This window comes from Primulina eburnea, chromosome 3 (assembly GCF_022965805.1).
Source record: "Primulina eburnea isolate SZY01 chromosome 3, ASM2296580v1, whole genome shotgun sequence".
In the NCBI taxonomy this organism is placed as follows: Eukaryota; Viridiplantae; Streptophyta; class Magnoliopsida; order Lamiales; family Gesneriaceae; genus Primulina; species Primulina eburnea.
In genome coordinates this window covers 29,233,113-29,243,236 of record NC_133103.1, presented here as the reverse complement: position 1 = coordinate 29,243,236, position 10,124 = coordinate 29,233,113, and the positions used below count along the sequence as shown (strand labels likewise).

Sequence of the window (10,124 nt, the reverse complement as noted above, 5' to 3'; positions counted from 1 at the left end):
GTTTCAAGCGAAGCCTAGCTATCTTCCTTTGATTATTGCATGTTGTTAACGATGTCGACAGACTAATTAACAATAGGATCGCATAGTATAAACCACGGACTTACAATTTTAGTAGACATACGGAATTGGGTACGTGTCGATAGTGATAGTTCACCCGGATAAAAGCTAGAGGATTCCATAGAACGTAAGGCGATCTTAAACTGTTAAATAATTGAGGACACTTGATTACTGCATGTTTATGATTAGTATTAATATAGCTCGACAGAGTATATTGATTAGTCTAGGGAATTCCGTCGAATGCACGAGTAAGAGTCGAGGGTAATTATTAAAACACGAGTGGTAGGTGAACTGATAATTCCCAACAAAGTCATCTTTCATTTGATTTAATCCAACTTAATCATTGCATTATTGCATACATTCTCTTTGCGCTTTAATTCTTTTAGTTATTTGATTTACATTAGTTTAATTACCAAACCACTTTATCGTTGCTAAAGAAATTTTAATTGAGAATAAAAAATTATTGTAACGCAGTCCCTGTGGATCGATACTCGTATTCACGTACGTTTATTATAACTTGACTATCGTGCACTTGCGATATTTAAATCGAGCTTTCATATATAAAACAAATCTTGGGACCATTCACTGTGCAAGTTTTGCTCGATCAAGTTTTTGGCGCCGTTGCCGGGGACTGTTGATTCACAATTTTTTTATTTTTCATTTAAATTCTTTAGTATTATTTATTTCATTTTTATTTGATACTCTCATTGTGTTGCAGATTTTTCTTGTGGTGCATGCCAAGATCACTTGACGTGGAGCTTGAATTTGACCCTGAAATCGAAAGAACTTTCCGCAGACGAAGACAGCAACAAAGACTCAAAGAACAGATGGAAAGACACGAGCAAGAACGTGGAGAGGAACAGCGTGACAATAGACAAGTTGAGATACCACGTCGCATTCCGATGATGGATTATGCACAACCGTCTCTTGATGGAGCACGTCCAAGCATCGTGAGACCAGTCATCCGAGCTAACCAGTTTGAGATCAAGCCAGCTATCATTCAGATGATTCAAAACACTGTTCAATTTGGGGGAAGTGCACTTGACGACCCAAATTCTCATACTAGCTGACTTTCTTGAAATTTGTGATACTTTTAAGTTTAATGGCGTATCTGATGATGCTGTTCGTTTGCGTTTATTTCCATTTTCACTAAGAGATAAAGCTAAGTCGTGGTTGAATTGTTTACCTGTAGGGTCTATCAATACATGGGAGGATATGGCAAAGGCATTCCTGACCAAGTACTTTCCTCCGTCGAAGACTATGAAGTTCAGAGCCGACATTACTACTTTTGCTCAACATGAGCTTGAGTCACTTTACGAGGCATGGGAGCGCTATAAGGACTTGTTGAGGAGATGTCCCCACCACGAGCTACCTCTCGGGTTAGTTGTTCAAACTTTCTACTACGGTCTGCTTACTTCTAACCGTACTATGATAGATGCTGCTGCCTGTGGTAACTTACTGAGGAAGACGGCTGAGGAAGGATATGAGTTATTAGAGGAGATGGCTGCTAGTAGCTATCAGCCTCAGTCTGATAGACAGAGACGAGGTGCTGGGGTTAATCAAGTTACTGATTTGTCTGCGGTGTCAGCACAGTTAGAGGCTTTGAACAGAAAGATTGATGGGATGAGTGCGAGTGGATCGGCTATGCGTCTGCAAGAAATTTTCTGTGATAAGTGTGGAGGTGAGCATGACGTGCAGGATTGCCAAGATGGAAATCCATTCTATGTGCCTGAAGGAGCACCGGTAAAGCAAGTGGTATTCCAGAACCGTCCAAGAAATGACCCGTATTCAAACACATATAATCCGGGATGGAGGAATCACCCAAACTTTTCATGGGGAGGTCAAAACAACCAGAATCGCCAGCAAAGAGGTCCACCATATGGGATGCACCAAGGGTTCAAGCCAGAACCGCCTAGGGAGGAGAAGTCAAATTTAGAGCAAATGATGACTAAATTTATTTCTGCAACCGAGACGAGATTTCAGAATCAGGATGCATCCATAAAAGGGTTAGAGAATCAAATTGGACAATTGGCTAAGTTAATGCTAATAGGGAGCAAGGAACTTTGCCGAGCAACACGGAGACTAACCCGAGAGATCATGTGAAAGCTGTGGAATTGCGCAGTGGAAAGGCAATTGAGTCTAAGGAGGAAAAGAACAAGCAAGGTGAGGATGAGGTGGAACAACAAGGAGGTAAGTCTTCTAACTCTACTTTTACCCCTATTGCACCGAGTAAAATTGTTATCCCCCCACCTTTTCCTGCAGCACTGAAAAAAGCTAAGTTAGATGCACAATTTGGTAAATTTCTTGAGATATTCAAAAAATTGCATATTAACATTCCTTTTGCTGATGCTTTACTGAATATGCCAAGTTATGCAAAATTCTTGAAAGATATCTTAGCAAACAAGCGGAAGCTAGAAGATCATATGACTGTGAACTTGACTGAAAATTGCTCCGCTTTAGTTCAAAACAGGATGCCTCCTAAGCAAAAAGATCCAGGGAGTTTCTCTATACCTTGCATTATTGGTGATATTAATTTTCATAAAGCTCTATGTGATCTTGGTGCGAGTATTAATTTGATGCCGTATTCTGTGTTTAGGAGACTGGGATTGGGTGAACCCAAGCCAACTAGGATGTCATTGCAGCTGGCTGACAGATCTGTCAAGTATCCACGTGGGATTATCGAAGATGTCTTGGTGAAAGTGGATAAGTTTATTTTTCCTGCAGATTTTGTAGTACTTGATATGGAGGAAGATTTGGAGATGCCTTTAATCCTAGGGAGACCATTTCTGGCTACAGGGAAAGCACTGATCGATGTTGACGAGGGAAAATTGAGACTGAGAGTTGGAGAAGAAGAAATTATTTTTGATGTCTTTAATACTCTCAAGCACACAATGCACGATGATAGTTGTTTTCGCGTTGATGTCTTAGATTCTCTTGTTTGTGATTTTGTGCAGGATGGATTGCAAGAGCCATTGGAGGCTACTCTCACTACTGAAAAACAGGAGGACGAGCTGGACGAGGAAAGGATGGAGATGGTAGCTCATTTGAATGCCATTCCACCTTGGAGAAAGCAAGTGAGGCTTCGACTAGAGGAATTGGGGGATAGAAAAGATTTAATGCCTCAAAAGTCAAGCCTAGAGGAGCCACCCACTTTGGAGCTCAAACCACTACCTCCACATCTCAAGTACGTATATTTAGGAGAAAATAATAAACTGCCTGTTATTATTTCCTCTTCTTTGACAGATGATATGGAGAGTAAGCTCTTGGGAGTCCTTAAGGAGCATAGAGGAGCATTCGCTTGGAAAGTTTCGGACATCAAGGGGATAAGTCCTTCGATCTGCATGCACAAAATCCTAATGGAAGATAAGTACTCACCTCTAGCACAACCACAAAGGAGACTCAATCCAAAGATGCAAGAGATAGTAAAAGCTGAAACGATCAAACTTCTGGACGCAGGTATTATCTATCCTATCTCTGATAGTGCGTGGGTAAGTCCTGTACAATGTGTGCCTAAAAAGGGTGGGATTACTGTTATTACCAATGAAAAAAATGAGTTGATTCCCACTAGAATCGTCACGGGTTGGCGTGTGTGCATGGATTATAGGAAATTAAATGATGCAACCCGTAAAGATCACTTCCCCTTGCCATTTATTGATCAAATGATTGAACGATTAGCCGGTCATGAATTTTACTGTTTTTTGGATGGATATTCGGGATACAACCAAATCACAATTGCACCCGAGGACCAAGAGAAAACTACTTTCACTTGCCCTTATGGTACTTTTGCGTTTAGGCGTATGCCCTTTGGTCTATGCAATGCACCTGCTACATTTCAAAGATGCATGACCGCTATTTTTCATGACATGATTGAGAATTTTCTTGAAGTTTTTATGGATGATTTCTCTATTTTTGGCTCTTCATTTGATGAATGTTTAAAAAATTTGAATTTGGTGCTCATTAGATGTGAAGAGAGCAATTTGGTGTTAAATTGGGAGAAATGTCACTTCATGGTGCAAGAGGGGATTGTGTTAGGACACAAAGTATCGGAGAATGGAATCGAGGTCGACAAGGCCAAGGTGGAAGTGATCAAAAATCTACCACCACCTTCATCGATAAAGGGAGTTCGAAGTTTCCTAGGCCATGCGGGTTTTTATAGGCGTTTTATTAAGGATTTTTCTAAAATTGCTAAACCTTTATCCTCTTTGTTGATGAAAGATGTTGAGTTTAATTTTGATTCTACTTGTCTGCAGGCATTCGAAGTACTCAAGAAGAGCTTGGTGACAGCACCTGTGCTGACTGCCCCTTATTGGGAGTTACCGTTTGAGGTAATGTGCGATGCTAGTGATACAGCTGTTGGTGCGGTGCTGGGTCAAAGGAAGAACAAGGTATTTCATACCATCTACTATGCAAGTAAGACCTTAAATGATGCTCAATTGAATTATGCTACTACTGAAAAGGAACTACTTGCTATAGTATTTGCTTTTGAGAAATTTCATTCATACCTTGTTCTGTCTAAAGTGATTGTGTATACAGATCATTCTGCCCTAAAATACTTGCTTGCTAAGAAAGATGCAAAACCTAGGTTAATTAGGTGGATTTTACTATTGCAAGAATTTGATCTCGAGATTCGAGATAAAAAGGGTGTAGAAAATGTGGTTGCTGATCATCTGTCTAGGCTTGAGGATGTTAGAATTAATGGCGTTAACACTGATATAGATGACTGGTTCCCTGATGAGCAATTGTTTGAGGTAAATGCGTGCCCTTGGTATGCCAATTTCGCAAATTTTCTTGTCACTGGCACACCTCCCCCAAATTTATCGTTTCACCAAAGAAAGAAATTCTTTTCTGACGTGAAATATTATTTTTGGGAGGAACCGTTTTTGTTTAAAATCTGTGCAGATGCCATGATAAGGAGATGTGTAGCGGAGGAGGAAACCAGTCAAATTCTGAACCACTGCCATGACCGTGAGGTAGGTGGTCACTTTGGACCCATACGGACGGCATCTAAGGTACTCGAATGTGGCTTCTATTGGCCAACTCTTTTTAAGGATGCTCGTTTGTATGTTCTCAATTGTGATAGATGCCAACGCACAGGTAATATTTCTAACCGTCATGAGATGCCTTTGAATAACATTATTGAGTGTGAAATATTTGATGTGTGGGGGATTGATTTTATGGGTCCTTTTCCTGCGTCTTTTACAAAGAAATTTATTTTGGTGGCAGTGGAGTATGTATCTAAATGGGTGGAGGCGGAGGCTTGTGCTACGAATGATGCACAAGTGGTGTTAAAATTTTTGAAAAAACACATTTTTAATCGATTCGGTACACCACGTGCAATCATAAGTGATGGTGGCACCCATTTTTGCAACAAAATTTTTGATAAACTGATGGGCAAATATGGTGTCACCCACAAAGTTTCCACTCCATACCACCCTCAGACTAGTGGACAAGTTGAAGTGTCCAATCGAGAGATTAAGAGGATTTTAGAAAAGACGGTTAATGTGAATCGAAAGGACTGGTCCATTCGGTTAGATGATGCTTTGTGGGCTTATCGTACTGCGTTCAAAACACCTATAGGCACTACACCATATAGGTTACTTTTTGGTAAAGCATGTCATCTACCCGTAGAATTAGAGCATAGAGCATATTGGGCGACCAAGGCACTGAACTTTGATTTTGCTCTTGCAGGTGAAAAACGACTGTTGCAGTTGAGTCAGTTGGATGAGTTCCGAGGTACAGCGTATGATCTTGCCCTATCTTACAAGGAACGCACCAAAAGAGCCCATGATAAACACATTGTAAGAAGAGAATTCAAATTGGGTGAAGCGGTGTTGTTATACAACTCTCGCTTACGACTCTTTCCGGGCAAGCTGAAGTCAAGATGGTCAGGACCATTCGTTATAGCCGAGGTGTTCCCATCAGGTGCAGTGGTGTTGCATGATGGGAAGGAAGGGACGTTTACTGTGAACGCCCAAAGGTTAAAGCACTATATTGGTGGCACAATTGAGCCACAAATTGGAGTCACTCGGCTCCAAGACAGTCGTTGAGGACATGGGTGAAAAGTCGAGCTCTAGACTATAAACTGAGAACTACTTCTACTCCTTATTCTGATTTTAATTAGATTTTTTTTTAGCATTCGCATCATTTGCATTTAAGTAGTTGCATTCTCTTCAGAAAATACCTCGCTAGGGCGGGTAGTATTGACCGCCCAAGCGAGAGGTTCAAATTTTTCATGAATTTCGGGCAGAGAGATTCTCGCTCGGGCGGTCAAAACTGAACGCCCTCGCGAACACTCGCAATTTTTCAAAAAAATTTTTAAAACAGAAAACCCCTCGCTAGGGCGGACACTTGTATCCGCCCCAGCGAGCACTCGAGTTTTTCGGACAGAAAGACTCTCGCTAGGGCGGACACTTTTGACCGCCCTAGCGAGTCGCGATTCACTTAAAAACTGCGCCTCACTTCTCTCCTCTCCCACTCGAAACCCTACACTTTTCTCTCAAAATTCCGCCCCCCCACGCCAGATCTGAAGCGATTAACGTGGTTTCTTGCCAATTTACAGGTATATTTGTGAATCTCCTTTGTTTCAAAGCTCAAGACACGATTTTTCCGGGCAAATCTACACTCTCCTACCACCTACGCCGCCACCGCCGCCTCTACGCCGCCGCCGCCATCTCTTCCGTTCTTTTCAAGCTCCGGCAACATCTACTACTCCGGGCTCCTCCTTTGTGCACTCATCTCAGACCATGGCTTCCAAACGCTCGAAGGTAACCCGCGGTACCTCTAGTTCTCGATCCACCCCCTCTATATTTGTGAATGACAGGGCTAGGGAGCGATGGGAGCACGCTAAACTCCATAGAAAACCAATCCCTGAGAGGGGATGTACTTCGTGGATTTTAGATAATGTTTTTGAGGAGTTAGAAGTTGCAGGACGAGGGTGGACAAATTTTTTAGCTCAACCGAATGCGGCTGTGGTGCCGGTTGTACGTGAGTTTTATGCTAACGCCCCGGAAGGGACTTAAAATAAGGCTAGGGTGAGGGGAAGTCAAGTCCCATATGATCCTAAAACGATAAACGATTTGTTGGGTTTACCGGCAGTGGATGATTCGGTATTCCAGGCTTGGGTGCTGAATCCGGATTACGATCTGATCATTCACACATTGTGTTATCCGGGCAGTACGTGGAAGCAGTCGGGAACGTATACGGTGTTTCTTGAGAAATTTTTGAAGGTGGAGGCGGCACTTTGGTATGCCTTTCTATCGAAGAGATTGATGCCGGTAGGGCATACGAGTGATGTACAGCGGGATAGGGCGGTGGTTCTTTATGCGATCTATACCGGGATGCCGATTGATGTGGGCAAACTCATATTCGGGCAGCTGACTATCTGTATCAATTGCAACAATTTAGCCTTTTATTTCCCCACTATCGTGACTGAGCTATGTGCCCGCGCGGGTGTGATTTTCGCGCACGATGATGAGTGGCTACCGCCACTGAGAGCCATCGATGAAGCTCTTCATACCTCCAAGTACGCGAAGAGACGGGATGAGCTGCCCGCTGATGTATTTTACGGTCACGTGCAAGCCGCTCCACCACCTCCGGTCTTCGGACATCCACCACCACCGCAGCCACGCCGCCGTGCCATTCGAGACCGAGTCGACGAGTTGGGCGCTTGGGCCACCTACCAGACTCATTATCAGGCCATCGACCAAGCCCACACTCTGAACATCGAGTACTTGGTGCAGGGCATCTCGACTCACTTGGGCTTAGACACTTCCGGCCGGCCGCCTGTTCCAGCATACCCGCCACCTTTCCACTTCCAGTACACGTATCCTATGCCGCCTGCAGCTGACGAGGGCAATCCACCACCTGAGCATGATGAGGAGGAGGAGTTTTGATCAGGGGAGTTCACTGTTTCCCCTTTCTTTTTCTTGTGCATTTTCTATTGTTGCATTTGAATTCATAAGTTGTTATTGTTTTTCGTGTCTGTTTCGTTTTGTGCGATGAGGGCATTGCACAACTCTAGTATGAGGGGGTCGGGTAGTTTGTTTTGTTTGTTTGTTCAGTTATTTAGTTTGTTATTTGGGTTTTTAAGTCGTTGTATTTTCGTTGTTAGATTGTGAGTCGTTTATGGTGAGTTGACATGATTTATGAGCCGATGATGATGTTGCTTTGAGAAATATTGATTGGGTCAATGCATGAATGATACTCTGGATTGTTGAAACATGAGTTTTGGTGCAAATTTAGAACTTTTTGAGCACATATGTGTGGGGCCTAGAATTTTGTAGGAATAATGGTGAAATTTGAAATTCTTGTTGGTTAACTTGAAAGACATCACGTATGAATTGATTTAGCATGAAAACCCGTGGAAATAAGTCACTGATTGAGGTCGTGCATGATAGCATTTGACTGACCTTGAACTGTACATATGCCCCCTTGTCAATACCCTGAATTCAAATACAGTACTCCTAACCAGCTATAATCCAAAAAGATATATTCTTAGCCTAGGGAGTACATGTGTGAAAATTGTGCATCAAAATGTTGAAACAACAAAGTTCTTGTAAAAAGAACTTTGGGAAAAAAGGAGATGTAAGGTGAGGGGGAGCCGAAAATAAAAGGAATGAAATTCTATTCCTAGGCTAAAAGTTGGAGATGTAAGGAGTCGAGGAAGTCAGACGCACAGTCTTGACAATTGCACAATGAAAATGATCGATGTACTCCCAACTTTTCGCCACTTGAGCTTAGTTTCTTTCCTTTCGACACCCTTCTATGCACTTAAAAAATTAACTAAAGTTCAAAATGATGGTTAGTGATGAATGGACACGGGGATGCATGCTAGTGAGATTTGTATTGAAGTGTTGATTGAGTGACTTGCATAACTTGACGATTGATCTATTTGACGTACGAATGACTAGACCCACCATGACACACACACACGTTCGAATTAGTGCCAAGACTTATTTGTAGATGAGAAAGAGTATTTATTTGTGAAATGACTTGATTATGATGTGGAAAAAATTTACTGAGGCATGAACATAAAGTTGTTAACTCACCATTAACTTTTTCTTGTGTTGGTTATTTCGTGTTTATTTTGTCTGTTTAGAATCTCGTGCTTTAACCTATTTTACTCGAGGGCGAGCGAAAGGTTAGTATGAGGGGGTTGATAGGACTCGTTTTTACGTGTTTTTAGTGTTGGTTTCGAATCGTATTCATACATCATATTAGTTTGTTTTAGTTTATTCTTGCATTTTGTTTGCATTATTTAGCATATGATTGATCTCGTGTGTTTTGTGGTATTTTGAAGGAATGGAACCAAATATGGCAGAAAATGGGCACAACAACGAAGAAGCCTCGCTAGGGCGGTCAAAACTGACCGCCCCAGCGAGCATTCTAGCCTTACCGAGGATATCGAACAGAAGACCTCTCGCTAGGGCGGTCAAAAGTGGCCGCCCCAGCGAGACTAGAGAGAAGGCTCAAAGTTTTTATTCGAGAGTCACTCGCCCCAGCGGTCAAAACCTACCGCCCTAGCGAGTCACGCGATCCAGCAAGATTCTGCGAGATTTGTTTCTATTTTGATGGACTCTATCCAAGACCACTAACCTAATACACGAGATTGGGCGCCTCTGGGAGGATTATTCATCATATTTTCATCATTTTTTCTGGGAGAGAAGGCAAGGAGTAAGGAAGACTTTCGAAGAACTCGAGAATTCCAAGCATCGCAGCCATCTTCCATCGTCATATTTAGTATTTTATTAGTCAGTATTTTATTCTCTGGCATAGATTGTTGATTTCTAGTATGAATTTGGTTGGCTAAACTCTAAATTTGTTGGGATTTGAGGGGATCCTACCCGTACTCGTTGTTTAACATTATTTCTTGACGTTTTTACAAGTGATTTGTTTATGCTATTGTTATTTCTTGTTTCAAGCGAAGCCTAGTGATAAACATAAAAATTGTACATTAATTAAATGTTTTATAATATAAATATATAGTTTTTGTTTTATTAAATTTTTAAATATTATATGTTTTATAATAAATTGTATAAAATATAAGTTGTTGTGTAATTATAAGTTTT

General features: G+C 41.7%; 1 non-coding gene across 1 annotated transcript; it reads right to left on the bottom strand.

Annotated features, from left to right (window-relative positions):
- Positions 1–1,320: 1,320 nt before the first annotated feature.
- Positions 1,321–1,427, bottom strand: LOC140828744 (small nucleolar RNA R71). The gene has a single exon (XR_012117311.1). It is a non-coding gene; the product is annotated as a small nucleolar RNA R71 (small nucleolar RNA).
- Positions 1,428–10,124: the final 8,697 nt, after the last annotated feature.